Source organism: Mauremys reevesii, unplaced genomic scaffold (assembly GCF_016161935.1).
Source record: "Mauremys reevesii isolate NIE-2019 unplaced genomic scaffold, ASM1616193v1 Contig4, whole genome shotgun sequence".
In the NCBI taxonomy this organism is placed as follows: domain Eukaryota; kingdom Metazoa; phylum Chordata; order Testudines; family Geoemydidae; genus Mauremys; species Mauremys reevesii.
Window position 1 is genome coordinate 1,119,632 of NW_024100851.1, and position 23,739 is coordinate 1,143,370.

At 47.0% G+C, this 23,739-nt stretch overlaps 12 non-coding genes across 12 annotated transcripts; all 12 read right to left on the reverse strand.

The window, feature by feature from the left end:
* Positions 1-241: 241 nt before the first annotated feature.
* Positions 242-350, reverse strand: TRNAL-CAA. The gene is made up of 2 exons: positions 313-350; positions 242-287 (listed from the first exon to the last, which is right to left on the reverse strand). It is a non-coding gene; the product is annotated as a tRNA-Leu (tRNA).
* Positions 351-4,262: 3,912 nt separating this feature from the next.
* Positions 4,263-4,334, reverse strand: TRNAE-UUC. Its single transcript has one exon. It is a non-coding gene; the product is annotated as a tRNA-Glu (tRNA).
* Positions 4,335-4,985: 651 nt separating this feature from the next.
* TRNAK-CUU lies at positions 4,986-5,058 on the reverse strand. Its single transcript has one exon. It is a non-coding gene; the product is annotated as a tRNA-Lys (tRNA).
* Positions 5,059-6,284: 1,226 nt separating this feature from the next.
* On the reverse strand, positions 6,285-6,393 carry TRNAL-CAA. Its single transcript has 2 exons — positions 6,356-6,393; positions 6,285-6,330 (listed from the first exon to the last, which is right to left on the reverse strand). It is a non-coding gene; the product is annotated as a tRNA-Leu (tRNA).
* Positions 6,394-10,321: 3,928 nt separating this feature from the next.
* On the reverse strand, positions 10,322-10,393 carry TRNAE-UUC. The gene has a single exon. It is a non-coding gene; the product is annotated as a tRNA-Glu (tRNA).
* A 649-nt stretch (positions 10,394-11,042) lies between these two features.
* On the reverse strand, positions 11,043-11,115 carry TRNAK-CUU. The gene has a single exon. It is a non-coding gene; the product is annotated as a tRNA-Lys (tRNA).
* A 1,451-nt stretch (positions 11,116-12,566) lies between these two features.
* Positions 12,567-12,675, reverse strand: TRNAL-CAA. Its single transcript has 2 exons — positions 12,638-12,675; positions 12,567-12,612 (listed from the first exon to the last, which is right to left on the reverse strand). It is a non-coding gene; the product is annotated as a tRNA-Leu (tRNA).
* A 3,910-nt stretch (positions 12,676-16,585) lies between these two features.
* On the reverse strand, positions 16,586-16,657 carry TRNAE-UUC. Its single transcript has one exon. It is a non-coding gene; the product is annotated as a tRNA-Glu (tRNA).
* Positions 16,658-17,305: 648 nt separating this feature from the next.
* On the reverse strand, positions 17,306-17,378 carry TRNAK-CUU. Its single transcript has one exon. It is a non-coding gene; the product is annotated as a tRNA-Lys (tRNA).
* Positions 17,379-18,853: 1,475 nt separating this feature from the next.
* Positions 18,854-18,962, reverse strand: TRNAL-CAA. The gene is made up of 2 exons: positions 18,925-18,962; positions 18,854-18,899 (listed from the first exon to the last, which is right to left on the reverse strand). It is a non-coding gene; the product is annotated as a tRNA-Leu (tRNA).
* Positions 18,963-22,876: 3,914 nt separating this feature from the next.
* TRNAE-UUC lies at positions 22,877-22,947 on the reverse strand. The gene has a single exon. It is a non-coding gene; the product is annotated as a tRNA-Glu (tRNA).
* A 647-nt stretch (positions 22,948-23,594) lies between these two features.
* TRNAK-CUU lies at positions 23,595-23,667 on the reverse strand. Its single transcript has one exon. It is a non-coding gene; the product is annotated as a tRNA-Lys (tRNA).
* Between the last annotated feature and the right edge of the window lie 72 nt (positions 23,668-23,739).

Below are 23,739 nucleotides of genomic sequence, written 5' to 3' on the forward strand. Positions count from 1 at the left end.
TCCACCTGTATATGTTTGACACCCATACCTGCCCAAGATCAAGCAATGCCAACTTTCTGGTGGGGAATAAACTGGAATTTACCCAACTAGGTGCCTTGAGCGCATGGATTCCGAAGGTATTTACGATTCCCTCTAACTTCTCTTGCCGCTACTCTAAGAAAGCTCCTAAACAAGGGCTCTTCCAATATGTTACAAGGGCAATTGAAACCAGGCCACCTCTTGAGGTGGAATCAAGAGGCTGTGTCAGGAGTGGGATTTGAACCCACGCCTCCTGCAGGAGACCAGAAGCCCCAGTTGTGGGAAAGACAGAGCCTTGAGTCTGGCGCCTTAGACCACTCGGCCATCCTGACGCTGGAACAAAAGCAGCTCTCTCAACCCTCCTTTTCTTCAATATTGTATGAGCCGCTCAAGAAGGCCAAGACAGCATCTCTCGTTCAACACCTACATCACATCTGGTTTTTAGACACCATCACCCTCATCTAAAGTTTCAGGTTTCCTACAACCCTGTGCCTTCTGAGGTGTTCTAATCTCCCCCCCTCACTTATTAGATGGACACTAGGACAGAGGCAGAATAGAGACACTTAGCTTAATGAGAACCTCAAACTCCAGCACGGTGGGCCACAGAGTCAAGCAGCCAGCACTCACAATCGGTACCGGCCTTGTTTGGGTTTTTTTCCCAAACTAGCTCAGCACTCAGGGTGTTGAGCCCTTCTGGAAATCTTGCAAAAGAGTTTGGAGCCTGAATGGGTGTTGAGTTCTTAAGAAAACCTTGATTTTGTTTTGGTTCCCCAAGAAAATTGGGGACAAAAGATTAATCTAGGGTGAACCTGGATGTTTACTGCTGTTTTCGTTCAGCTCCACTAGGCTCTTTCAAAGCTGGTCCGTTCCCCATTACAGAGGGTCCAAGCAGAGCGAGTGAAGGAACCCTGTGCTCAGCATCACAACCTGAGCCCGAGGAAAAGCACTGAAACACGCTCAAATGACGCTTTAGGTTCATCCATCAGAATCACAAGAGCAAGACAAAGACATCTCAAGAGGAAGAGTCCTCGGTTTTCATTTACCCCATCGCAACCCTCTTCACTTCTTCTTCTGCCTACCTAGAGGCTCATCCAGGAAAATCACTCAACTGATTATAATTTGGGCAGAGAAACCCAGGAGGGCTTGTGCTCCCCCTCCATGTGAGCGGATAGCACTCTGACTTCGTCTGGGGTCTCTCAGCTTTGGCTTCCCCAGTTTGTCAACTCGGTGCAGGCAGGAAGCAGGCTCTCCTCGGCTTTGGCAAGCCACTTTCTGTCCAAATTGGGAAACCGGTCCAGTCTCCATTCCCTGTGAGAACAAGAGCAGAGAGTTCACCAGCTGAACCCAATCCGAGGCATTGAAAAAATGGAATTATGCTTCCCGTTCCTCCGTCAGGATCACCAGGAAACACACCAAAATCCCAAGAGGAACAACTCGTCTCTGTTTTAGTTACCCCCAACGCAATCCTCTCCGCTTCTTCTGCCTCCTCGAGGCTCTTCCAGGACAAAACTCATTGAGCTGATAGGATTTGGGGGATGGAAACGGAGAGAGGGGGTTTGACACCTCCTGAGAGGATGTGGACGCGATAGAACAGCTCTCTCGGTTTTAGAAGCCTCCTAGCCTGGCTCTTTTGTTGTCAATTCTGTGCCATCAGGAAGCAGCGAAAGCAGGGTAGGTAGGGCACCAGTGACGTTGCACTCCATACGTTGTATGAAAAGATGCTTATAAGTGTGAGTATGATGTAAGTGGAATATGCTTGATGCAAAAGGTCTCTTGTAAGGTATCATAACAAAGGTTCTAACCTACTGAATATATGCCTCCATTTGTATGCATGTCTCATTCTTGTCTCTGAAGCTGGAAATATGAAGTCTAACTCTGAGGTCCTATTGTAATTGTGCAAAGCGTGGGCCACTAATGGCGGTTTAAAACCTTGACGGCTCCCATTGACAATTGGTTGTAAATGGTTTATTGACCTGCAAACCTTCCTGTGTACGTGTGGGCCAACCCAGGAAGAATGGAAACTAGGGGGTCTTACAGAGACCACGATAGTGGAATCCATCTTAAATCTGGTATTTTTCCGTTTAGAAGGAAGGGTGAGGACCCAGAGAGACAAAAGATTCCGCCTTATGCCAAAGCTATAATGGGGGTGAAGCAGGACAAAGGGGCTGCCAGTCATGAGAAAACCCCTGCCAGTCATGAGAAAACCTAAGATGTCTGCTGGAAGTAACAAAGACCGAAGCAGGGGAAAGGATTGGGCCCAGACTAGGCAGGAGTCTAGTCTGTGAAAGAAGCTGATTGGAACACCTCTGAGGGTGAGCTATTCCCTGGAATCAGTTTCTTAATGTATTAGGCTTAGGCTTGCGTGTTTTGTTTTAGTTTGCTTGGTGACTTCCTTTGTTCTGTCTGTTATTACTTGAAATCACTTCACTCCTACTTTTTAACCTTAATAAAAATGACTTTTGTTTATTAATAAACCCAGAGGAAGTGATTAATCCCTGGGGGAGCAAACAGCTGTGCATCTCTCTCTATCAGTGATCTAGAGGGTGAAGAATTTAGGAATTTACCCTGTATAAGCTTTATAGAGAGTACAAGGGATTTATTTGGGGTTTTGGATCCCACTGGGAGCTGGGTGCTGGAGACAGGTGCTGAGCTGTTTTGAGTTAAAGTCTGCAGCTTTGGGAGTGTGGCCCAGAGCCTGGGTCTGTGTTGCAGCAGGCTAGGGTGTCTGGCTCAACAAGGCAGGGTTCTGGAGTCCCAAGCTGGCAGGAAAACGGGCTCGAAGTAATTTCAGTCCCAAGGGGATCTCTGTGACCGAACCCATCACAGTGGCGTAGTCGAGCAGGATATGTGCACAGCTGATTGCTTTGAGACACTGGTAGTGATTTTTAAGCGTGTTGCCCGGAGGACAGACAAAGTGCTTATTCGGAAAGGGACGATGACAACTTTGGTTGCCAAATTGGCTGGGAAAGCTCTGGATATATTCAGTAAGATGCCTATTGCTGATGCTTCAAACTATGGTCTATTTAAGGAATTGGTTTTGAAACAGTTTCAGATTAGGCCCGAAACCTAGAGGGTTAAATTCACAACTCTTTCAACTCCCAGAGCCCTTCTACAGCACAGATGATTTGTATACACCTTCACCGTGAGCCAAATTGGCAGGTTTCCGGGAGCCCTGTGAGTCCGATGTTGTTTTAGTCTCCCTGCTGATTTATTAGGAGAATAAAAGATGGACACCAGAACTGAGGCAGACTACGGACACCGCATTCTGAGAAAACAATGGTGAACCTCCAACTCCAGCAGTGTGGGCCACATAGACAAGTAACCAGCACCCACAATCTTTACAAGCTTTTTTCCAAAATAACTCATCTTTTGGAAAAATAGGTTGAGCCTTTTTGACAATCTGGCTAAAGATTTTAGTGCCTAACTGGGAGCCTAGTTCTTCTGCAAATCTGGCCCTAGCGGTGGGTGTGAGACCTTCTGAAAATTCTGGCCAATGTGTCTGGAAGCTCCAAGAAGCATCGCAACTTTGAGCATTTACTAGAACAGGATGAACAAAACCTTCCTTCCTTGACCTACAATCACCTTGATTCCAGGTTGAGGTTTCAAGAGAATTGATTTGATTCTTAGATGCACTGCAAACAAACACCCTCCTGTAGACATTGGAAGGGGAGGCTGAAATGGATCTGCCACTAAACCACGTTGCCTTTCATCAGTAGCCACCTGAGCAAGAGGGTAACCACTGGCCTAGAGGTGAAAGGCCCATAGCCCATGCTCAGAAGCCTTCAGCGGCTAGATCTTAGGAATGGAAAAGCTTAATGATCTTTCTCCGGGGTGTTACTTCCAAAGACTTGTATATAGCGCTGGGTGAAAGGTTTTTGGATGAATATTATATTTAGTGAAATATTTTGGTGGACCCAAAATGATTGTTTGGTTTGGTTTGGTTTCACCAAGAAAAGTGAAAAGAAAAGAAAAAGATCTTGGGTCAAAGTGCAATGTTGTTCTAATTTAGGTTAGGCTCGGTAAGAAGGAAAAACTAAATTGTTTGCACAAGTAAGTGTATTTGTGTAAAAGGGTGCAGAGGCTGGGCTTTAAGGGGCAGACAGCCATATTGTAGTAGTTGGAAGCTTTCCTTCCCCATGGCCTCTAAAGAGTTTCCAAGCATTCTGAAGGAGGCCAGGAAGTTGCATTCTTCTGGTTGAACTCCAAGCGAGGAAGGTAAGGTAGACTTTTGTTGAAGAGGATAACTCCCTGACCGGGAATCGAACCCGGGCCGTGGCGGTGAAAGCGCCAAATCCTAAGCACTAGACCACCAGGGAGATGACAGTTGGGGTGGTTGGGCATAACTTTCTAGGCCTACTTTCTGTCCAACTGAGGCCATTTGTTCGTCTTCAAAGGAGGTTAACACAAGCTCTGAGCTCTTCGTTTCCTTACGGTTCCCTTCCTATTTTTAGCACTGATATGAAAAAGAAACAGAAAACATATTAAGACAATTTCCAGTATTGTTATACATTGAGGCCATGTCTTTTTTTTAAAAAAAAACAGTTTTGTTGCTATCTTGTTTTACTCTCCATGGGCTTACAGAAATGTATGAGGGATGAATAAGATGTGGTGGAATCGTCAGCCTTAAGCAATCTCCATCCCAATGAAGAGGGCTGGTGGAGGATTTGAGAAAGAAGCAGTTATCTCAACTACTGAGCGCTGGCGAAGATATAGAAATAAGTAGAGAAGCTCTAGATGGCTGCTCAGGGGGAGGGGGGCAATCAGCTTCTGAAAGGTTATTTTTTCCCTCTCTTGCCTGGGCTAGAAGAGACTCAACTCTCTTAGGACCATGGAATTGTCAATGTGTCTTGTCTTCATGATGTACTAAAGGTCCGAGACCGCCTCAGCTGGTTGAGAGGACAAAGAGTGGATTCCGTTATGCTCTGAGACTCTAAGGAGAGAGTGATGTCGAAGAGTGCAAGATGAAACGCCCAACGTGGGGCTTGAACCCACGACCCTGAGATTAAGAGTCTCATGCTCTACCGACTGAGCTAGTCGGGCTAGGCCTCAAGGGTTAGCAAAGGCACAGACAGTGCAAAAGAAGAGCGAAGGAAGTTTCTTTGCGTGCTGAGATTCGTTTCCTGACATTTGCCTTCTTTCCTGGTTCCTTCGCTCTCCAGCTAGCAAACAGGGCCCGTTCCAAGGCTAGTTAGATGCTGGTGTCTAGACCAGAGAAGTGGGAAAATCATCTAGCAGCTGCTCAGAGAAACCTGGGTGGGAGGGTGGAATTTAGGATTCTCCCAGCAGGAGGAGGTGCTGTTTCTCAGCGCCCAAAGAGGGGCAGAGAAGACAGTAACCCGCCGGCCACCAGACACATCTTTTCGCAGGGAATCAGAACCCCCTGGGGTAAAACTCTTCCAAGGATGTGCGGCTCCAGGAATGTCAGAGAAGGGAAGGACTGTTTGCTTTAGGAGGTGGGTGCGGGAACCTGCAGGTCCTTAGGTCCCTCCAGCGTCCGATGAAAGCATTTGGGGAAGGGGCCGGGATAGACAAAGACAGGAAAGACGGGCTTGCGGCTCCTGTGCAAACACCATGTTGCCAGCAGTCCAAGAGAAGCGGGTGGGGGTTCGAGCATTTTGGCTGCTTCCTGAGGGCACGGAACTCACAACCTGGCAATGCTCAGAGCCCCGTTCCTCGGGAGTTTTCTTTGTGTTGGTCTTGTGATGCTGAGGAGGAAGCTGAAGCATCATTTGAGTTTGTTTCAGTGCCTTTGGTTGGGCTAAGGTTGTGACCCTGAGCACAGGGTTCCAGCTCTTAACCCCTGAGGAATGGACCTTTGAGACCTCCTGATAGGATGTTGACACAATCTAACAGGGCTCTTGGTTGTAGCTGCCTCCTGTCTCTGCTCCTATGTTGTGAATTCTGTGCCCTCATGAAGCAGCCAAACCAGAGTACGTAGAGCACCCAGTTTAGGGCTCAAGCCCAAACCCTGAGACTAAGAGTCTTACCTTCCCTTTATCAGTGTCTACTGTACTGCTCCCTTCTTCCTCCACCTGTATATGTTTGACACCCATACCTGCCCAAGATCAAGCAATGCCAACTTTCTGGTGGGAATAAACTGGAATTTACCCAACTAGGTGCCTTGAGCGCATGGATTCGAAGGTATTTACGATTCCCTCTAACTTCTCTTGCCGCTACTCTAAGAAAGCTCCTAAACAAGGGCTCTTCCAATATGTTACAAGGGCAATTGAAACCAGGCCACCTCTTGAGGTGGAATCAAGAGGCTGTGTCAGGAGTGGGATTTGAACCCACGCCTCCTGCAGGAGACCAGAAGCCCCAGTTGTGGGAAAGACAGAGCCTTGAGTCTGGCGCCTTAGACCACTCGGCCATCCTGACGCTGGAACAAACGCAGCTCTCTCAACCCTCCTTTTCTTCAATATTGTATGAGCCGCTCAAGAAGGCCAAGACAGCATCTCTCGTTCAACACCTACATCACATCTGGTTTTAGACACCATCACCCTCATCTAAAGTTTCAGGTTTCCTACAACCCTGTGCCTTCTGAGGTGTTCTAATCTCCCCCCCTCACTTATTAGATGGACACTAGGACAGAGGCAGAATAGAGACACTTAGCTTAATGAGAACCTCAAACTCCAGCACGGTGGGCCACAGAGTCAAGCAGCCAGCACTCACAATCGGTACCGGCCTTGTTTGGGTTTTTTTCCCAAACTAGCTCAGCACTCAGGGTGTTGAGCCCTTCTGGAAATCTTGCAAAAGAGTTTGGAGCCTGAATGGGTGTTGAGTTCTTAAGAAAACCTTGTTTTTGTTTTGTTTCCCCAAGAAAATTGGGGACAAAAGATTAATCTAGGGTGAACCTGGATGTTTACTGCTGTTTTCGTTCAGCTCCACTAGGCTCTTTCGAAAGCTGGTCCGTTCCCCATTACAGAGGGTCCAAGCAGAGCGAGTGAAGGAACCCCTGTGCTCAGCATCACAACCTGAGCCCGAGGAAAAGCACTGAAACACGCTCAAATGACGCTTTAGGTTCATCCATCAGAATCACAAGAGCAAGACAAAGACATCTCAAGAGGAAGAGTCCTCGGTTTTCATTTACCCCATTGCAACCCTCTTCACTTCTTCTTCTGCCTACCTAGAGGCTCATCCAGGAAAATCACTCAACTGATTATAATTTGGGCAGAGAAACCCAGGGAGGGCTTGTGCTCCCCCTCCATGTGAGCGGATAGCACTCTGACTTCGTCTACGGGGTCTATCAGCTTTGGCTTCCCCAGTTTGTCAACTCGGTGCAGGCAGGAAGCAGGCTCTCCTCGGCTTTGGCAAGCCACTTTCTGTCCAAATTGGGAAACCGGTCCAGTCTCCATTCCCCTGTGAGAACAAGAGCAGAGAGTTCACCAGCTGAACCCAATCCGAGGCATTGAAAAAAATGGAATTATGCTTCCCGTTCCTCCGTCAGGATCACCAGGGAAACACACCAAAATCCCAAGAGGAACAACTCGTCTCTGTTTTAGTTACCCCCAACGCAATCCTCTCCGCTTCTTCTGCCTCCCTCGAGGCTCTTCCAGGGACAAAACTCATTGAGCTGATAGGATTTGGGGGATGGAAACGGAGAGAGGGGGTTTGACACCTCCTGAGAGGATGTGGACGCGATAGAACAGCTCTCTCGGTTTTAGAAGCCTCCTAGCCTGGCTCTTTTGTTGTCAATTCTGTGCCATCAGGAAGCAGCGAAAGCAGGGTAGGTAGGGCACCCGGTGACGTTGCACTCCATACGTTGTATGAAAAGATGCTTATAAGTGTGAGTATGATGTAAGTGGAATATGCTTGATGCAAAAGGTCTCTTGTAAGGTATCATAACAAAGGTTCTAACCTACTGAATATATGCCTCCATTTGTATGCATGTCTCATTCTTGTCTCTGAAGCTGGAAATATGAAGTCTAACTCTGAGGTCCTATTGTAATTGTGCAAAGCGTGGGCCACTAATGGCGGTTTAAAACCTTGACGGCTCCCATTGACAATTGGTTGTAAATGGTTTATTGACCTGCAAACCTTCCTGTGTACGTGTGGGCCAACCCAGGAAGAATGGAAACTAGGGGGTCTTACAGAGACCACGATAGTGGAATCCATCTTAAATCTGGTATTTTTCCGTTTAGAAGGAAGGGTGAGGACCCAGAGAGACAAAAGATTCCCGCCTTATGCCAAAGCTATAAAAGGGGGTGAAGCAGGACAAAGGGGCTGCCAGTCATGAGAAAACCCCTGCCAGTCATGAGAAAACCTAAGATGTCTGCTGGAAGTAACAAAGACCGAAGCAGGGGAAAGGATTGGGCCCAGACTAGGCAGGAGTCTAGTCTGTGAAAGAAGCTGATTGGAACACCTCTGAGGGTGAGCTATTCCCTGGAATCAGTTTCTTAATGTATTAGGCTTAGGCTTGCGTGTTTTGTTTTAGTTTGCTTGGTGACTTCCTTTGTTCTGTCTGTTATTACTTGAAATCACTTCACTCCTACTTTTTAACCTTAATAAAAATGACTTTTGTTTATTAATAAACCCAGAGGAAGTGATTAATCCCTGGGGGAGCAAACAGCTGTGCATCTCTCTCTATCAGTGATCTAGAGGGTGAAGAATTTAGGAATTTACCCTGTATAAGCTTTATAGAGAGTACAAGGGATTTATTTGGGGTTTTGGATCCCACTGGGAGCTGGGTGCTGGAGACAGGTGCTGAGCTGTTTTGAGTTAAAGTCTGCAGCTTTGGGAGTGTGGCCCAGAACTTGGGTCTGTGTTGCAGCAGGCTAGGGTGTCTGGCTCAACAAGGCAGGGTTCTGGAGTCCCAAGCTGGCAGGGAAAACGGGCTCGGAAGTAATTTCAGTCCCAAGGGGATCTCTGTGACCGAACCCATCACAGTGGCGCAGTCGAGCAGGATGTGTGCACAGCTGATTGCTTTGAGACACTGGTAGTGATTTTTAAGCGTGTTGCCCGGAGGACAGACAAAGTGCTTATTCGGGAAAGGGAAGATGACAACTTTGGTTGCCAAATTGGCTGGGAAAGCTCTGGATATATTCAGTAAGATGCCTATTGCTGATGCTTCAAACTATGGTCTATTTAAGGAATTGGTTTTGAAACAGTTTCAGATTAGGCCCGAAACCTAGAGGGTTAAATTCACAACTCTTTCAACTCCCAGAGCCCTTCTACAGCACAGATGATTTGTATACACCTTCACCGTGAGCCAAATTGGCAGGTTTCCGGGAGCCCTGTGAGTCCGATGTTGTTTTAGTCTCCCTGCTGATTTATTAGGAGAATAAAAGATGGACACCAGAACTGAGGCAGACTACGGACACCGCATTCTGAGAAAACAATGGTGAACCTCCAACTCCAGCAGTGTGGGCCACATAGACAAGTAACCAGCACCCACAATCTTTACAAGCTTTTTCCAAAATAACTCATCTTTTGGAAAAATAGGTTGAGCCTTTTGACAATCTGGCTAAAGATTTTAGTGCCTAACTGGGAGCCTAGTTCTTCTGCAAATCTGGCCCTAGCGGTGGGTGTGAGACCTTCTGAAAATTCTGGCCAATGTGTCTGGAAGCTCCAAGAAGCATCGCAACTTTGAGCATTTACTAGAACAGGATGAACAAAACCTTCCTTCCTTGACCTACAATCACCTTGATTCCAGGTTGAGGTTTCAAGAGAATTGATTTGATTCTTAGATGCACTGCGAAACAAACACCCTCCTGTAGACATTGGAAGGGGGAGGCTGAAATGGATCTGCCACTAAACCACGTTGCCTTTCATCAGTAGCCACCTGAGCAAGAGGGTAACCACTGGCCTAGAGGTGAAAGGCCCATAGCCAATGCTCAGAAGCCTTCAGCGGCTAGATCTTAGGAATGGAAAAGCTTAATGATCTTTCTCCGGGGTGTTACTTCCAAAGACTTGTATATAGCGCTGGGTGAAAGGTTTTTGGATGAATATTATATTTAGTGAAATATTTTGGTGGACCCAAAATGATTGTTTGGTTTGGTTTGGTTTCACCAAGAAAAGTGAAAAGAAAAGAAAAAGATCTTGGGTCAAAGTGCAATGTTGTTCTAATTTAGGTTAGGCTCGGTAAGAAGGAAAAACTAAATTGTTTGCACAAGTAAGTGTATTTGTGTAAAAGGGTGCAGAGGCTGGGCTTTAAGGGGCAGATAGCCATATTGTAGTAGTTGGAAGCTTTGCTTTCCCCATGGCCTCTAAAGAGTTTCCGAGCATTCTGAAGGAGGCCAGGAAGTTCCATTCTTCTGGTTGAACTCCAAGCGAGGAAGGTAAGGTAAACTTTTGTTGAAGAGGATAACTCCCTGACCGGGAATTGAACCCGGGCCGTGGCGGTGAAAGCGCCAAATCCTAACCACTAGACCACCAGGGAGATGACAGTTGGGGGGTTGGGCATAACTTTCTAGGCCTACTTTCTGTCCAACTGAGGCCATTCGTTCGTCTTCAAAGGAGGTTAACACAAGCTCTGAGCTCTTCGTTTCCTTACGGTTCCCTTCCTATTTTTAGCACTGATATGAAAAAGAAACAGAAAACATATTAAGACAATTTCCAGTATTGTTATACATTGAGGCCATGTCTTTTTTTTAAAAAAAAACAGTTTTGTTGCTATCTTGTTTTACTCTCCATGGGCTTACAGAAATGTATGAGGGATGAATAAGATGTGGTGGAATCGTCAGCCTTAAGCAATCTCCATCCCAATGAAGAGGGCTGGTGGAGGATTTGAGAAAGAAGCAGTTATCTCAACTACTGAGCGCTGGCGAAGATATAGAAATAAGTAGAGAAGCTCTAGATGGCTGCTCAGGGGGAGGGGGGCAATCAGCTTCTGAAAGGTTATTTTTTCCTCTCTTGCCTGGGCTAGAAGAGACTCAACTCTCTTAGGACCATGGAATTGTCAATGTGTCTTGTCTTCATGATGTACTAAAGGTCCGAGACCGCCTCAGCTGGTTGAGAGGACAAAGAGTGGATTCCGTTATGCTCTGAGACTCTAAGGAGAGAGTGATGTCGAAGAGTGCAAGATGAAACGCCCAACGTGGGGCTTGAACCCACGACCCTGAGATTAAGAGTCTCATGCTCTACCGACTGAGCTAGTCGGGCTAGGCCTCAAGGGGTAGCAAAGGCACAGACAGTGCAAAAGAAGAGCGAAGGAAGTTTCTTTGCGTGCTGAGATTCGTTTCCTGACATTTGCCTTCTTTCCTGGTTCCTTCGCTCTCCAGCTAGCAAACAGGGCCCGTTCCAAGGCTAGTTAGATGCTGGTGTCTAGACCAGAGAAGTGGGAAAATCATCTAGCAGCTGCTCAGAGAAACCTGGGTGGGAGGGTGGAATTTAGGATTCTCCCAGCAGGAGGAGGTGCTGTTTCTCAGCGCCCAAAGAGGGGCAGAGAAGACAGTAACCCGCCGCCACCAGACACATCTTTCGCAGGGAATCAGAACCCCCTGGGGTAAAACTCTTCCAAGGATGTGCGGCTCCAGGAATGTCAGAGAAGGGAAGGACTGTTTGCTTTAGGAGGTGGGTGCGGGAACCTGCAGGTCCTTAGGTCCCTCCAGCGTCCGATGAAAGCATTTGGGGGGAAGGGGCCGGGATAGACAAAGACAGGAAAGACGGGCTTGCGGCTCCTGTGCAAACACCATGTTGCCAGCAGTCCAAGAGAAGCGGGTGGGGGTTCGAGCATTTTGGCTGCTTCCTGAGGGCACGGAACTCACAACCTGGCAATGCTCAGAGCCCTGTTCCTCGGGAGTTTTCTTTGTGTTGGTCTTGTGATGCTGAGGGAGGAAGCTGAAGCATCATTTGAGTTTGTTTCAGTGCCTTTGGTTGGGCTAAGGTTGTGACCCTGAGCACAGGGGTTCCAGCTCTTAACCCCTGAGGGGAATGGACAATGGACCAACTTAATCTGTTGGAGAAAAAGCAAAAAAAAATCTAATGATTCCGCTCCGGTTCCTCCGTCAGGACAAACAACAAAAAAAAAAAAAGGAACAACTCTTCTCTTCTTCTCTGCTTTTGTTACCAACCCTCTCCACTCTCTCTTCTTCCTACCTAGCGGCTCTTTGATTCTTGAATGGGAAGATCCTGGAGCGAAATAGAATTTTCTGAGGCTTTGAGACCTCCTGATAGGATGTTGACACAATCTAACAGGGCTCTTGGTTGTAGCTGCCTCCTGTCTCTGCTCCCTATGTTGTGAATTCTGTGCCCTCATGAAGCAGCCAAACCAGAGTACGTAGAGCACCCAGTTTAGGGCTCAAGCCCAAACCCTGAGACTAAGAGTCTTACCTTCCCTTTATCAGTGTCTACTGTACTGCTCCCTTCTTCCTCCACCTGTATATGTTTGACACCCATACCTGCCCAAGATCAAGCAATGCCAACTTTCTGGTGGGGAATAAACTGGAATTTACCCAACTAGGTGCCTTGAGCGCATGGATTCTGAAGGTATTTACGATTCCCTCTAACTTCTCTTGCCGCTACTCTAAGAAAGCTCCTAAACAAGGGCTCTTCCAATATGTTACAAGGGCAATTGAAACCAGGCCACCTCTTGAGGTGGAATCAAGAGGCTGTGTCAGGAGTGGGATTTGAACCCACGCCTCCTGCAGGAGACCAGAAGCCCCAGTTGTGGGAAAGACAGAGCCTTGAGTCTGGCGCCTTAGACCACTCGGCCATCCTGACGCTGGAACAAAAGCAGCTCTCTCAACCCTCCTTTTCTTCAATATTGTATGAGCCGCTCAAGAAGGCCAAGACAGCATCTCTCGTTCAACACCTACATCACATCTGGTTTTTAGACACCATCACCCTCATCTAAAGTTTCAGGTTTCCTACAACCCTGTGCCTTCTGAGGTGTTCTAATCTCCCCCCCTCACTTATTAGATGGACACTAGGACAGAGGCAGAATAGAGACACTTAGCTTAATGAGAACCTCAAACTCCAGCACGGTGGGCCACAGAGTCAAGCAGCCAGCACTCACAATCGGTACTGGCCTTGTTTGGGTTTTTTTCCCAAACTAGCTCAGCACTCAGGGTGTTGAGCCCTTCTGGAAATCTTGCAAAAGAGTTTGGAGCCTGAATGGGTGTTGAGTTCTTAAGAAAACCTTGTTTTTGTTTTGTTTCCCCAAGAAAATTGGGGACAAAAGATTAATCTAGGTGAACCTGGATGTTTACTGCTGTTTTCGTTCAGCTCCACTAGGCTCTTTCGAAAGCTGGTCCGTTCCCCATTACAGAGGGTCCAAGCAGAGCGAGTGAAGGAACCCTGTGCTCAGCATCACAACCTGAGCCCGAGGAAAAGCACTGAAACACGCTCAAATGACGCTTTAGGTTCATCCATCAGAATCACAAGAGCAAGACAAAGACATCTCAAGAGGAAGAGTCCTCGGTTTTCATTTACCCCATCGCAACCCTCTTCACTTCTTCTTCTGCCTACCTAGAGGCTCATCCAGGAAAATCACTCAACTGATTATAATTTGGGCAGAGAAACCCAGGAGGGCTTGTGCTCCCCTCCATGTGAGCGGATAGCACTCTGACTTCGTCTACGGGTCTCTCAGCTTTGGCTTCCCAGTTTGTCAACTCGGTGCAGGCAGGAAGCAGGCTCTCCTCGGCTTTGGCAAGCCACTTTCTGTCCAAATTGGGAAACCGGTCCAGTCTCCATTCCCTGTGAGAACAAGAGCAGAGAGTTCACCAGCTGAACCCAATCCGAGGCATTGAAAAAATGGAATTATGCTTCCTGTTCCTCCGTCAGGATCACCAGGGAAACACACCAAAATCCCAAGAGGAACAACTCGTCTCTGTTTTAGTTACCCCAACGCAATCCTCTCCGCTTCTTCTGCCTCCCTCGAGGCTCTTCCAGGGACAAAACTCATTGAGCTGATAGGATTTGGGGGATGGAAACGGAGAGAGGGGGTTTGACACCTCCTGAGAGGATGTGGACGCGATAGAACAGCTCTCTCGGTTTTAGAAGCCTCCTAGCCTGGCTCTTTGTTGTCAATTCTGTGCCATCAGGAAGCAGCGAAAGCAGGGTAGGTAGGGCACCCGGTGACGTTGCACTCCATACGTTGTATGAAAAGATGCTTATAAGTGTGAGTATGATGTAAGTGGAATATGCTTGATGCAAAAGGTCTCTTGTAAGGTATCATAACAAAGGTTCTAACCTACTGAATATATGCCTCCATTTGTATGCATGTCTCATTCTTGTCTCTGAAGCTGGAAATATGAAGTCTAACTCTGAGGTCCTATTGTAATTGTGCAAAGCGTGGGCCACTAATGGCGGTTTAAAACCTTGACGGCTCCCATTGACAATTGGTTGTAAATGGTTTATTGACCTGCAAACCTTCCTGTGTACGTGTGGCCAACCCAGGAAGAATGGAAACTAGGGGGTCTTACAGAGACCACGATAGTGGAATCCATCTTAAATCTGGTATTTTTCCGTTTAGAAGGAAGGGTGAGGACCCAGAGAGACAAAAGATTCCCGCCTTATGCCAAAGCTATAAAAGGGGGTGAAGCAGGACAAAGGGGCTGCCAGTCATGAGAAAACCCCTGCCAGTCATGAGAAAACCTAAGATGTCTGCTGGAAGTAACAAAGACCGAAGCAGGGGAAAGGATTGGGCCCAGACTAGGCAGGAGTCTAGTCTGTGAAAGAAGCTGATTGGAACACCTCTGAGGGTGAGCTATTCCCTGGAATCAGTTTCTTAATGTATTAGGCTTAGGCTTGCGTGTTTTGTTTTAGTTTGCTTGGTGACTTCCTTTGTTCTGTCTGTTATTACTTGAAATCACTTCACTCCTACTTTTAACCTTAATAAAAATGACTTTTGTTTATTAATAAACCCAGAGGAAGTGATTAATCCCTGGGGAGCAAACAGCTGTGCATCTCTCTATCAGTGATCTAGAGGGTGAAGAATTTAGGAATTTACCCTGTATAAGCTTTATAGAGAGTACAAGGGATTTATTTGGGGTTTTGATCCCACTGGGAGCTGGGTGCTGGAGACAGGTGCTGAGCTGTTTTGAGTTAAAGTCTGCAGCTTTGGGAGTGTGGCCCAGAGCTTGGGTCTGTGTTGCAGCAGGCTAGGTGTCTGGCTCAACAAGGCAGGGTTCTGGAGTCCCAAGCTGGCAGGGAAAACGGGCTCGAAGTAATTTCAGTCCCAAGGGGATCTCTGTGACCGAACCCATCACAGTGGCGTAGTCGAGCAGGATATGTGCACAGCTGATTGCTTTGAGACACTGGTAGTGATTTTTAAGCGTGTTGCCCGGAGGACAGACAAAGTGCTTATTCGGGAAAGGGAAGATGACAACTTTGGTTGCCAAATTGGCTGGGAAAGCTCTGGATATATTCAGTAAGATGCCTATTGCTGATGCTTCAAACTATGGTCTATTTAAGGAATTGGTTTTGAAACAGTTTCAGATTAGGCCCGAAACCTAGAGGGTTAAATTCACAACTCTTTCAACTCCCAGAGCCCTTCTACAGCACAGATGATTTGTATACACCTTCACCGTGAGCCAAATTGGCAGGTTTCCGGGAGCCCTGTGAGTCCGATGTTGTTTTAGTCTCCCTGCTGATTTATTAGGAGAATAAAAGATGGACACCAGAACTGAGGCAGACTACGGACACCGCATTCTGAGAAAACAATGGTGAACCTCCAACTCCAGCAGTGTGGGCCACATAGACAAGTAACCAGCACCCACAATCTTTACAAGCTTTTTTCCAAAATAACTCATCTTTTGGAAAAATAGGTTGAGCCTTTTTGACAATCTGGCTAAAGATTTTAGTGCCTAACTGGGAGCCTAGTTCTTCTGCAAATCTGGCCCTAGCGGTGGGTGTGAGACCTTCTGAAAATTCTGGCCAATGTGTCTGGAAGCTCCAAGAAGCATCGCAACTTTGAGCATTTACTAGAACAGGATGAACAAAACCTTCCTTCCTTGACCTACAATCACCTTGATTCCAGGTTGAGGTTTCAAGAGAATTGATTTGATTCTTAGATGCACTGCGAAACAAACACCCTCCTGTAGACATTGGAAGGGGAGGCTGAAATGGATCTGCCACTAAACCACGTTGCCTTTCATCAGTAGCCACCTGAGCAAGAGGGTAACCACTGGCCTAGAGGTGAAAGGCCCATAGCCCATGCTCAGAAGCCTTCAGCGGCTAGATCTTAGGAATGGAAAAGCTTAATGAGCTGTCTCCGGGTGTTACTTCCAAAGACTTGTATATAGCGCTGGGTGAAAGGTTTTGGATGAATATTATATTTAGTGAAATATTTTGGTGGACCCAAAATGATTGTTTGGTTTGGTTTGGTTTCACCAAGAAAAGTGAAAAGAAAAGAAAAAGATCTTGGGTCAAAGTGCAATGTTGTTCTAATTTAGGTTAGGCTTGGTAAGAAGGAAAACCTAAATTGTTTGCACAAGTAAGTGTATTTGTGTAAAAGGGTGCAGAGGCTGGGCTTTAAATGGCAGATAGCCATATTGTAGTAGTTGGAAGCTTTGCTTTCCCCATGGCCTCTAAAGAGTTTCCGAGCATTCTGAAGGAGGCCAGGAAGTTGCATTCTTCTGGTTGAACTCCAAGCGAGGAAGGCAAGGTAGACTTTTGTTGAAGAGGATAACTCCCTGACCGGGAATCGAACCCGGGCCGTGGCGGTGAAAGCGCCAAATCCTAACCACTAGACCACCAGGGAGATGACAGTTGGGGGGGTTGGGCATAACTTTCTAGGCCTACTTTCTGTCCAACTGAGGCCATTCGTTCGTCTTCAAAGGAGGTTAACACAAGCTCTGAGCTCTTCGTTTCCTTACGGTTCCTTCCTATTTTTAGCACTGATATGAAAAAGAAACAGAAAACATATTAAGACAATTTCCAGTATTGTTATACATTGAGGCCATGTCTTTTTTTAAAAAAAAAACAGTTTTGTTGCTATCTTGTTTTACTCTCCATGGGCTTACAGAAATGTATGAGGGATGAATAAGATGTGGCAGAATCGTCAGCCTTAAGCAATCTCCATCCCAATGAAGAGGGCTGGTGGAGGATTTGAGAAAGAAGCAGTTATCTCAACTACTGAGCGCTGGCGAAGATATAGAAATAAGTAGAGAAGCTCTAGATGGCTGCTCAGGGAGGGGGCAATCAGCTTCTGAAAGGTTATTTTTTCCCTCTCTTGCCTGGGCTAGAAGAGACTCAACTCTCTTAGGACCATGGAATTGTCAATGTGTCTTGTCTTCATGATGTACTAAAGGTCCGAGACCGCCTCAGCTGGTTGAGAGGACAAAGAGTGGATTCCGTTATGCTCTGAGACTCTAAGGGAGAGAGTGATGTCAAAGAGTGCAAGATGAAACGCCCAACGTGGGGCTTGAACCCACGACCCTGAGATTAAGAGTCTCATGCTCTACCGACTGAGCTACTCGGGCTAGGCCTCAAGGGGTAGCAAAGGCACAGACAGTGCAAAAGAAGAGCGAAGGAAGTTTCTTTGCGTGCTGAGATTCGTTTCCTGACATTTGCCTGCTTTCCTGGTTCCTTCGCTCTCCAGCTAGCAAACAGGGCCCGTTCCAAGGCTAGTTAGATGCTGGTGTCTAGACCAGAGAAGTGGGAAAATCATCTAGCAGCTGCTCAGAGAAACCTGGGTGGGAGGGTGGAATTTAGGATTCTCCCAGCAGGAGGAGGTGCTGTTTCTCAGAAAAAGCTTCTCAGCGCCCAAAGAGGGGGCAGAGAAGACAGTTCGCCTCCAGACACATCTTTTCGCAGGGAATCAGAACCCCCTGGGGTAAAACTCTTCCAAGGATGTGCGGCTCCAGGAATGTCAGAGAAGGGAAGGACTGTTTGCTTTAGGAGGTGGGTGCGGGAACCTGCAGGTCCTTAGGTCCCTCCAGCGTCCGATGAAAGCATTTGGGGGGAAGGGGCCGGGATAGACAAAGACAGGAAAGACGGGCTTGCGGCTCCTGTGCAAACACCATGTTGCCAGCGGTCCAAGAGAAGCGGGTGGGGGTTCGAGCATTTTGGCTGCTTCCTCAGGGCACGGAACTCACAACCTGGCAATGCTCAGAGCCCCGTTCCTCGGGAGTTTTCTTTGTGTTGGTCTTGTGATGCTGAGGGAGGAAGCTGAAGCATCATTTGAGTTTGTTTCAGTGCCTTCGGTTGGGCTAAGGTTGTGACCCTGAGCACAGGGGTTCCAGCTCTTAACCCCTGAGGGGAATGGACAATGGACCAACTTAATCTGTTGACAGAAAGTAGCCAGAAAAATCTAATGATGCTTCCGGTTCCTCCGTCAGGATCACAAGAGAAACACAAAAATCCCAAGAGGAACAATTCTTCTCTGCTTTTGTTACCTCCATCGCAACCCTCTCCACCTCTTTCTCTGCCTACCTAGCGGCTCTTTGATGGAGAAAGATCCTGGAGCGGATAGAATTTCTGAGATACAAACTGAGAGAGAGGCTTTGAGACCTCCTGATAGGATGTTGACACAATCTAACAGGGCTCTTGGTTGTAGCTGCCTCCTGTCTCTGCTCCCTATGTTGTCAATTCTGTGCCCTCATGAAGCAGCCCAACCAGAGTACGTAGAGCACCCAGTTTAGGCTCAAGCCCAAACCCTGAGACTAAGAGTCTTACCTTCCCTTTATCAGTGTCTACTGTACTGCTCCTTCTTCCTCCACCTGTATATGTTTGACACCCATACCTGCCCAAGATCAAGCAATGCCAACTTTCTGGTGGGGAATACACTGGAATTTACCCAACTAGGTGCCTTGAGCGCATGGATTCTGAAGGTATTTACGATTCCCTCTAACTTCTCTTGCCGCTACTCTAAGAAAGCTCCTAAACAAGGGCTCTTCCAATATGTTACAAGGGCAATTGAAACCAGGCCACCTCTTGAGGTGGAATCAAGAGGTTGTGTCAGGAGTGGGATTTGAACCCACGCCTCCTGCAGGAGACCAGAAGCCCCAGTTGTGGGAAAGACAGAGCCTTGAGTCTGGCGCCTTAGACCACTCGGCCATCCTGACGCTGGGACAAAAGCAGCTCTCTCAACCCTCCTTTTCTTCAATATTGTATGAGCCGCTCAAGGAGGCCAAGACAGCATCTCTCGTTCAACACCTACATCACATCTGGTTTTTAGACACCATCACCCTCATCTAAAGTTTCAGGTTTCCTACAACCCTGTGCCTTCTGAGGTGTTCTAATCTCCCCCCTCACTTATTAGATGGACACTAGGACAGAGGCAGAATAGAGACACTTAGCTTAATGAGAACCTCAAACTCCAGCACGGTGGGCCACAGAGTCAAGCAGCCAGCACTCACAATCGGTACCGGCCTTGTTTGGGTTTTTTTCCCAAACTAGCTCAGCACTCAGGGTGTTGAGCCCTTCTGGAAATCTTGCAAAAGAGTTTGGAGCCTGAATGGGTGTTGAGTTCTTAAGAAAACCTTGTTTTTGTTTTGTTTCCCCAGAAAATTGGGGACAAAAGATTAATCTAGGGTGAACCTGGATGTTTACTGCTGTTTTCGTTCAGCTCCACTAGGCTCTTTCGAAAGCTGGTCCGTTCCCCATTACAGAGGGTCCAAGCAGAGAGGGTGAAGGAACCCCTGTGCTCAGCATCACAACCTGAGCCTGAGGAAAAGCACTGAAACACGCTCAAATGACGCTTTAGGTTCATCCATCAGAATCACAAGAGCAAGACAAAGACATCTCAAGAGGAAGAGTCCTCGGCTTTCATTTACCCCATCGCAACCCTCTTCACTTCTTCTTCTGCCTACCTAGAGGCTCATCCAGGAAAATCACTCAACTGATTATAATTTGGGCAGAGAAACCCAGGAGGGCTTGTGCTCCTCCATGTGAGCGGATAGCACTCTGACTTCGTCTACGGGTCTCTCAGCTTTGGCTTCCCAGTTTGTCAACTCGGTGCAGGCAGGAAGCAGGCTCTCCTCGGCTTTGGCAAGCCACTTTCTGTCCAAATTGGGAAACCGGTCCAGTCTCCATTCCCTGTGAGAACAAGAGCAGAGAGTTCACCAGCTGAACCCAATCCGAGGCATTGAAAAAAATGGAATTATGCTTCCCGTTCCTCCGTCAGGATCACCAGGGAAACACACCAAAATCCCAAGAGGAACAACTCGTCTCTGTTTTAGTTACCCCCAACGCAATCCTCTCCGCTTCTTCTGCCTCCCTCGAGGCTCTTCCAGGACAAAACTCATTGAGCTGATAGGATTTGGGGATGGAAACGGAGAGAGGGGGTTTGACACCTCCTGAGAGGATGTGGACGCGATAGAACAGCTCTCTCGGTTTTAGAAGCCTCCTAGCCTGGCTCTTTGTTGTCAATTCTGTGCCATCAGGAAGCAGCGAAAGCAGGGTAGGTAGGGCACCCGTGACGTTGCACTCCATACGTTTTATGAAAAGATGCTTATAAGTGTGAGTATGATGTAAGTGGAATATGCTTGATGCAAAAGGTCTCTTGTAAGGTATCATAACAAAGGTTCTAACCTACTGAATATATGCCTCTTATTTGTATGCATGTCTCATTCTTGTCTCTGAAGCTGGAAATATGAAGTCTAACTCTGAGGTCCTATTGTAATTGTGCAAAGCGTGGGCCACTAATGGCGGTTTAAAACCTTGACGGCTCCCATTGACAATTGGTTGTAAATGGTTTATTGACCTGCAAACCTTCCTGTGTACGTGTGGGCCAACCCAGGAAGAATGGAAACTAGGGGGTCTTACAGAGACCACGATAGTGGAATCCATCTTAAATCTGGTATTTTTCCGTTTAGAAGGAAGGGTGAGGACCCAGAGAGACAAAAGATTCCCGCCTTATGCCAAAGCTATAAAAGGGGGTGAAGCAGGACAAAGGGGCTGCCAGTCATGAGAAAACCCCTGCCAGTCACGAGAAAACCTAAGATGTCTGCTGGAAGTAACAAAGACCGAAGCAGGGGAAAGGATTGGGCCCAGACTAGGCAGGAGTCTAGTCTGTGAAAGAAGCTGATTGGAACACCTCTGAGGGTGAGCTATTCCTGGAATCAGTTTCTTAATGTATTATGCTTAGGCTTGCGTGTTTTGTTTTAGTTTGCTTGGTGACTTCCTTTGTTCTGTCTGTTATTACTTGAAATCACTTCACTCCTACTTTTTAACCTTAATAAAAATGACTTTTGTTTATTAATAAACCCAGAGGAAGTGATTAATCCCCGGGGGAGCAAACAGCTGTGCATCTCTCTCTATCAGTGATCTAGAGGGTGAAGAATTTAGGAATTTACCCTGTATAAGCTTTATAGAGAGTACAAGGGATTTATTTGGGGTTTTGGATCCCACTGGGAGCTGGGTGCTGGAGACAGGTGCTGAGCTGTTTTGAGTTAAAGTCTGCAGCTTTGGGAGTGTGGCCCAGAGCCTGGGTCTGTGTTGCAGCAGGCTAGGTGTCTGGCTCAACAAGGCAGGGTTCTGGAGTCCCAAGCTGGCAGGGAAAACGGGCTCGGAAGTAATTTCAGTCCCAAGGGGATCTCTGTGACCGAACCCATCACAGTGGCGTAGTCGAGCAGGATATGTGCACAGCTGATTGCTTTGAGACACTGGTAGTGATTTTTAAGCATGTTGCCCGGAGGACAGACAAAGTGCTTATTCGGGAAAGGGAAGATGACAACTTTGGTTGCCAAATTGGCTGGGAAAGCTCTGGATATATTCAGTAAGATGCCTATTGCTGATGCTTCAAACTATGGTCTATTTAAGGAATTGGTTTTGAAAGAGTTTCAGATTAGGCCCGAAACCTAGAGGGTTAAATTCACAACTCTTTCAACTCCCAGAGCCCTTCTACAGCACAGATGATTTGTATACACCTTCACCGTGAGCCAAATTGGCAGGTTTCCGGGAGCCCTGTGAGTCCGATGTTGTTTTAGTCTCCCTGCTGATTTATTAGGAGAATAAAAGATGGACACCAGAACTGAGGCAGACTACGGACACCGCATTCTGAGAAAACAATGGTGAACCTCCAACTCCAGCAGTGTGGGCCACATAGACAAGTAACCAGCACCCACAATCTTTACAAGCTTTTTCCAAAATAACTCATCTTTTGGAAAAATAGGTTGAGCCTTTTTGACAATCTGGCTAAAGATTTTAGTGCCTAACTGGGAGCCTAGTTCTTCTGCAAATCTGGCCCTAGCGGTGGGTGTGAGACCTTCTGAAAATTCTGGCCAATGTGTCTGGAAGCTCCAAGAAGCATCGCAACTTTGAGCATTTACTAGAACAGGATGAACAAAACCTTCCTTCCTTGACCTACAATCACCTTGATTCCAGGTTGAGGTTTCAAGAGAATTGATTTGATTCTTAGATGCACTGCGAAACAAACACCCTCCTGTAGACATTGGAAGGGGGAGGCTGAAATGGATCTGCCACTAAACCACGTTGCCTTTCATCAGTAGCCACCTGAGCAAGAGGGTAACCACTGGCCTAGAGGTGAAAGGCCCATAGCCCATGCTCAGAAGCCTTCAGCGGCTAGATCTTAGGAATGGAAAAGCTTAATGATCTTTCTCCGGGGTGTTACTTCCAAAGACTTGAATATAGCGCTGGGTGAAAGGTTTTTGGATGAATATTATATTTAGTGAAATATTTTGGTGGACCCAAAATGATTGTTTGGTTTGGTTTGGTTTCACCAAGAAAAGTGAAAAGAAAAGAAAAAGATCTTGGGTCAAAGTGCAATGTTGTTCTAATTTAGGTTAGGCTTGGTAAGAAGGAAAACTAAATTGTTTGCACAAGTAAGTGTATTTGTGTAAAAGGGTGCAGAGGCTGGGCTTTCAATGGCAGATAGCCATATTGTAGTAGTTGGAAGCTTTCCTTCCCCATGGCCTCTAAAGAGTTTCCAAGCATTCTGAAGGAGGCCAGGAAGTTGCATTCTTCTGGTTGAACTCCAAGCGAGGAAGGCAAGGTAGACTTTTGTTGAAGAGGATAACTCCCTGACCGGGAATCGAACCCGGCCGTGGCGGTGAAAGCGCCAAATCCTAACCACTAGACCACCAGGGAGATGACAGTTGGGGGGGTTGGGCATAACTTTCTAGGCCTACTTTCTGTCCAACTGAGGCCATTCGTCTGTCTTCAAAGGAGGTTAACACAAGCTCTGAGCTCTTCGTTTCCTTACGGTTCCCTTCCTATTTTTAGCACTGATATGAAAAAGAGACAGAAAACATATTAAGACAATTTCCAGTATTGTTATACATTGAGGCCATGTCTTTTTAAAAAAACAGTTTTGTTGCTATCTTGTTTTACTCTCCATGGGCTTACAGAAATGTATGAGGGATGAATAAGATGTGGCAGAATCGTCAGCCTTAAGCAATCTCCATCCCAATGAAGAGGGCTGGTGGAGGATTTGAGAAAGAAGCAGTTATCTCAACTACTGAGCGCTGGCGAAGATATAGAAATAAGTAGAGAAGCTCTAGATGGCTGCTCAGGGGGAGGGGGGCAATCAGCTTCTGAAAGGTTATTTTTTCCCTCTCTTGCCTGGGCTAGAAGAGACTCAACTCTCTTAGGACCATGGAATTGTCAATGTGTCTTGTCTTCATGATGTACTAAAGGTCCGAGACCGCCTCAGCTGGTTGAGAGGACAAAGAGTGGATTCCGTTATGCTCTGAGACTCTAAGGGAGAGAGTGATGTCAAAGAGTGCAAGATGAAACGCCCAACGTGGGGCTTGAACCCAAGACCCTGAGATTAAGAGTCTCATGCTCTACCGACTGAGCTACTCGGGCTAGGCCTCAAGGGGTAGCAAAGGCACAGACAGTGCAAAAGAAGAGCGAAGGAAGTTTCTTTGCGTGCTGAGA